Source organism: Piliocolobus tephrosceles, chromosome 19 (genome assembly GCF_002776525.5).
Source record: "Piliocolobus tephrosceles isolate RC106 chromosome 19, ASM277652v3, whole genome shotgun sequence".
Classification (NCBI taxonomy): domain Eukaryota; kingdom Metazoa; phylum Chordata; class Mammalia; order Primates; family Cercopithecidae; genus Piliocolobus; species Piliocolobus tephrosceles.
This window is the reverse complement of record NC_045452.1, coordinates 35,907,620-35,912,969: the sequence shown is the minus strand read 5'-3', so window position 1 is coordinate 35,912,969 and position 5,350 is coordinate 35,907,620.

Here is a 5,350-nt window from a genome sequence, read left to right as displayed (position 1 = left end):
AGCGCCGGGAGGAGGGAGAGCGGGAGATCGGGCGGTTGCCAAGAGACTGGCGGCTCTGACGCGCGCGGGATGAGGCCGTTGCCCTGGCGACCGCGGGCAGGTGACGTCAGGGGCGCTGGCCGCCCGAGGCCCGCCCGCCTGTGCTCCGCCGGGCGCCCCCTCCCGGGCGCTGGGGGCACTGCGGGCGGCCTCAGCGCCGCGGGCGCGCCCGCCCCTCCACGCGCGGGGACTCGGGCCGGGTCCCGCGGGCGCCTTATGCTCGCTCCCTCCGGGAGGGGACGGCTCTCGGGCAGGGGTCGCTGGCCCCTCCACGTGACCCGCGTTCGTCCGGGCTCGGAGCCTCGGCACGTGCGGGGGCCCGGGGACCTCGCGGGCTCGCGAGTGAGGCTGGCGGCGCGGAGGCCCCAGGGCGCTGCAGGGCGCGGGGCCACGCGAGGCGCCGCGGCCACACCCAGGGCGCCCTAGGCCCCGAGAGGCCGCTTGCCCTCGGGGACGTCAGCCGCTTTTGCTGTTATAATCTCAAGTGTTCAGCAAGTTAGAAACTTGAAACCTAAGGAAGCGTGGCCGGCCGCTCTGGAAGCCCAGCCGCGCAGCCGGTCCCGGCCCCGGCCCTCAGCGGCGCTGGCGTCTGCGCGCCCCGGGGCTGCCCCCGCGGCATGTGGGGCTGGGACCCTGGTCCCGCGCGGGCCCGGGCGGACGCTGCGGGCGGTGACGGAGCCAGGCCGGCCGCCTGGGGAGGGGACGGGGACGCGGGACCACTTCCCTGCCCGCGGCCGCTGCCTCATCCCAACGTAAAACGTTTTCTCCAGGGCAGACAGAGGCTATGGGCGAAGGGATTTTTTAAGCCTGAGGACCCATTTGGGAGTTAGATTCTGGATCGAGCCTAGGGTCATTTTTCCTTGTGTTAAATAACACTACTTCACAGAAGGGGGAACCAGAATTCAGGGAAGTTGGCACAAAACTTGGAACCCTTCTAGGGAGACTTTCCTGCCTGGGCGGACGCCTGGGAGGAGGGCCCGGAGAAACTAGGATGAGCTGCTCCTGATTGGCCCCGGCGGTCTGACTACAGATTTCCCAGTCGACACACACACACACACACACAGACACACACAGGGGGGTTGTTTGGGAGTCACTTGGTTTTCAAAGGCTTTCAAGGAAATGAAGAGTCCCAAAGTTTTCCTTGATCGTTCAAAGTGCTTTTTCCTTTGTCCCAGGTTTATACACCAAGAATACGGGGGAATGTTTTTAATTCAGCTGAACGGTTGACATCGGCCTTTTTTACTTCTGGAGGCCCCAACACCCTGTTAACCTCCTAGGAGAGCTAAACAAAAACAAGGCTGGACGCCTTGGCTCCCGCCTGGAATCCCAGGGGTTTGGGAGGCTGAGGCAGGAGGATCACTTGAGCTCAGGAGTTTGAGACCGGCTTGGACAACATAGCAAGACCTCACCTCTATAAAACATTTAAAAAATAGCCAGGTGTGGTGGCGCAGGCCTGTGGGGCCAGCTACTTGGGAGCCTGAGTGGGGAGGATGGCTTGAGCCTGGGAGATTGAGGCTGCAGTGAGCTGTCATTGCACCACTGCACTCCAGCCTGAGCAAGAGAACAAGGCCCTGTCTCAAAAAAGAACAAAGATAAAAGGTGGGATGGGGGAGAAACCAGGCCCTTGATCACACTCACCATTCAGTCCCTCAGCCTGTGACTTAAAATATCTGCCCCCCTCATCCAGGAACCAGGCTTCCCCACCCCTTCCACCCTAGCCAGAGTCTTCCAAAAGGTCTTAGGTATTTGCAAACACCTGGCTGGCTGTTTAGAAACAGTTCATCAGCACCAAATAAAAACTGCAGCCAAACCTGCCTCCGCAGAACAGGTCCCCACACTCAGGTGCGCTTGACCTTTCACCTCGACCCAGCCCTGAGCTTCCAAAACCCCGAATAGCCCTGTGCCAACCATGGCCATCCTGTTTTCCCTTCCCCGGCCCCGCGGGCGAGGAGCGTGCTCTGCAGAGAAAGGCAGGAAGCACAGAGGAACAGGCAAGCTTGGAACTGCAGTCCCGTCTCCCCAGTGGGGGAACCCCTGGCACCCTCGTAACTAAGTCTGCGCTTCAACCAGGCCTCTGCTACCCAGTGTCTTTGATTGTTATTTGTGTCCTTGACCCCCAGAAGCTGTATTTCCTTTCAGAAGCTTTGATTTATTTTCTGTTTTCTGGTCTTCCATGCTTTTAACACATTATGAGGAAAAACAAAACACATGGTGTGAGTCTAAGGATACAAGCAAATGATTCGAGAAACTCCTCAGTGAACATAATGGAAGGAATGCTCCCAAAGTCTGCAGGAATGGTACTTTATTATTATGGTTTGCATATTATTACAGATCTGTGGAAAACAGTTTTCCTTTCCACGTGGAATTTCTTCAGCCTGCCTTATGATTGCCATGTTTCTGGAGTTCATCTTGTTTTTTAGGCCTTAAGACTGGAAACCCCAGCAGGAAATGGGTTTGTTTAATATTCATTGTTGCAGTGTGGGCCACAAGCGTGTCATAAAACTCTCAAAATAAATTGATAAACACAGAGAGTGGAGCGTGGGCAGCATTTTTACAGAGGGATGGGTGCGCAGCTGGCCCCAGCGCCACCCGCGGTGAGGAAGGAGTCTCCTGGTGCAGCCAGGAGTCAGACAGGTCCTCTTCCCGACCCCACCCTCCCCTCTTTGATGCCTAAGGCCCTTCCCTGTGCTCCTGGCTTTGCTTCAGGTGGTTTTGTACTTTTTAAATTTTGTTTTGTTTTTTTTTTTTAGGCTTCAGCCTACTGGCTTTAGGTGCCAGAAAATCAGATTCACCACTGCAGTGGCATCCTTCTCAGGGACCCGGGGGATCGCGTTGGTCATTTTGCCCCATTGTATCCGGAGAGCTTGACAGCCGTGTGTGCACTAGGTCAGGAAGCCGCGGCCCCGGCCTGGGAAGGGCAGGTAGGAGAAGAGCCCCCAAACCCCTCCACCCTCAAAGAATAGCCCAGTTGTCCACAGGTTAAGTCAATAAGCCGCGGCGAACAGGTCAGAGACTGCCCAGTCCCAGCGTCTGCCCCCAGGGCATGGCCTCCTTCACCTCCTACACTGAGGCTCCCTGTGGCTCTGTGGCTGCCACAGTTGTGTGGGTACTCCTGGGCCCAGGGCCCCTCCCCATCTCAGACAGCACCCACTTTCAGGCTAGGCCTTCCACAGGCTGCTTAAATGAACCACGAAGGCCAGCAAAGCAGCAGAAATGTGCCTGTTCACAGGCCAGTTGGCCCTCCCCACTCCAGCCCTCTAGGGTTGCTGGTTCCGATTTCTGTCGCTGCCGTTAGTGAGGAATTATTTATGTGGCCAATGCGTTTTCTTGATATTTAAGCAGGGCCGTGGCCGAGATCAAGGCTGAGGACCCAAGAGGCCTTTGGGTGTCTGTGTCCCTGAGCCATATGCTGAGGTCGGAGGGCAGGGGAGGAGGGGCGCAGGAAGGGGCCAGCCCTAGCGAGAGTCAGCCAGGCCCCAAACAGAGCCAGGGGTTCCCCCGGGCGGGGGGCTCACTTAGGAAGAGCACCATGGACAGCCTGGCAGGGGGTCGCCCTATGCTGAGCGGGCAGCTCTGGAGTAACCACCCGCCTCACTGCAGGAAGAAGGAAACCTGCAAATGGAGCAAAGGTCCCCAGAGGCAGAGCAGAAGCCTCTGGGATGCTATAGCCTCGTCCAGACGCGGGGACCAGGACTGGGGCTCAGAGCAGGCCGCAGGTGCTGGCCATGCCCTTTATCCTGGGCACTCTGCCGGGGCCACACGGAGCGCGGATCCCGGGAGATGGAGATGTCTGAGTGGCGGCTCTCGTCTCGGCGTTTCCAGGTGACGTGCTGGCTGCTAGTGTACAGCATGTAAACCATCTTTTTTTTTTTTTTGGTTACTATTTACTCATGCAAAAAATGTGTGAGTTTCTGCCATTTGCAAGAAGCGTGCCAGCTGCAATGAGTCAGCGGGTGGACATGAGTGAGCATGGCCAGACTGTGCCGGGACATGGTGACAGACAGACATGCTTCGAAGGTCACCGTGGGAAGGGACAGGCCCCCAGAGAGAGGTGAGACGGTGCAACGTCAGGGTGAGTTCGGAGTCGTCCTCCAGATGTCCTCAAAGGCTTGAGAGGCCCTGCTCTGTGTCAGGCACTGCGCGAGGGTTGTGGGCACAGTGGGAGGGACAAGACACCTTCTCTCGAGGACCGTCGGTTCCAGTTACGGAGACAGGAGCAGCATAAGATGATGAGTAAGGAAAGAATGCTGGCCATGGAGGGAACTGCTTCCGGGCCTCTCCGTGCGATTTGCCAGGCGGGACTGAGCAAGGACCTTCTCTGAGGACACCAGCTGCTCCAGGAGAGGGAAGAGGTGGGGGCCGACAGGGGGGCATGGGGCAGGAGGCAGCCACCCACACCTTCCCTCTTTGAACGCTGAGCAGAGGCTCTCAGCAGAGGAGAAAGAAGAGCAGAGGCCAAGATTGGGAAGCCAGACCCGGTGGGGGTCCTCGGCACCATCCACATCCATCTGCAGCCTGCCCAGTGCCTGCCTGCCTGCCTGCCCGTGGTGTGCGCAGAGCAGTGTGGTCTGTCCTGGCTTCACAGCACTGGGCACGGCCAGACAAGGATGACAGGGAAAGGGAGGCAGGGACTCAGGGCTGTTGGAGCCAAGCTGAGGAGGAAGGAGCTGGGATGGAAAGCGGGTGGCGGGAACGAGCGTGAGGCCTGTGGTGGAAGGTCCCTGTGGCCTCCGAGGTTGAAGCATTTCACTTGTGCGTCTCACAGCCCAGAGAGGCCAAGCCCGGATCGTGGGGGAGAGAGGAGGACCCCCGTCTTGGGGCGGGTGAGGAGACACTGGCTCTCTCCACAGCTTCCAGATGGGTCTCCGTCCATTTCAGCTGCGTCTATGGAACACGATGAAATGCTCCCTCCACTGCCGGGCCTTCTCTTATGAAGCCGGTTTTTTCTAAGTCTAAAAATTAATAGAAAAGGTTCCATAGAAAATCAAGAAAGTAAGTATGTAAAGGTAAAAACAAAAAGCACCAGAAATGCTCTTCAAATCTGACGTTTTCTTACTCACTTTTTATTAAAACAGGATGAGGCATCCTGCCTTTTCCAGACTTATCTACGAAGTGTCTTGCCAGGTCACCAAATGGCAAGCAGAACTGTTAGCTGAAGTTGTCTGCCTAGAATTCCACTGTGGCAACGTTCAGCGTCCAGACTGAACAGCCACGCGCGGCAGCATGGGGGGGGCGCGGCCGCAGGGGGGGGCGGCAGGGGGGGGGGGGCGGGGGCGGGGGGGGGGGGGGCAGGGGGGGGGGGGGCCCGCGG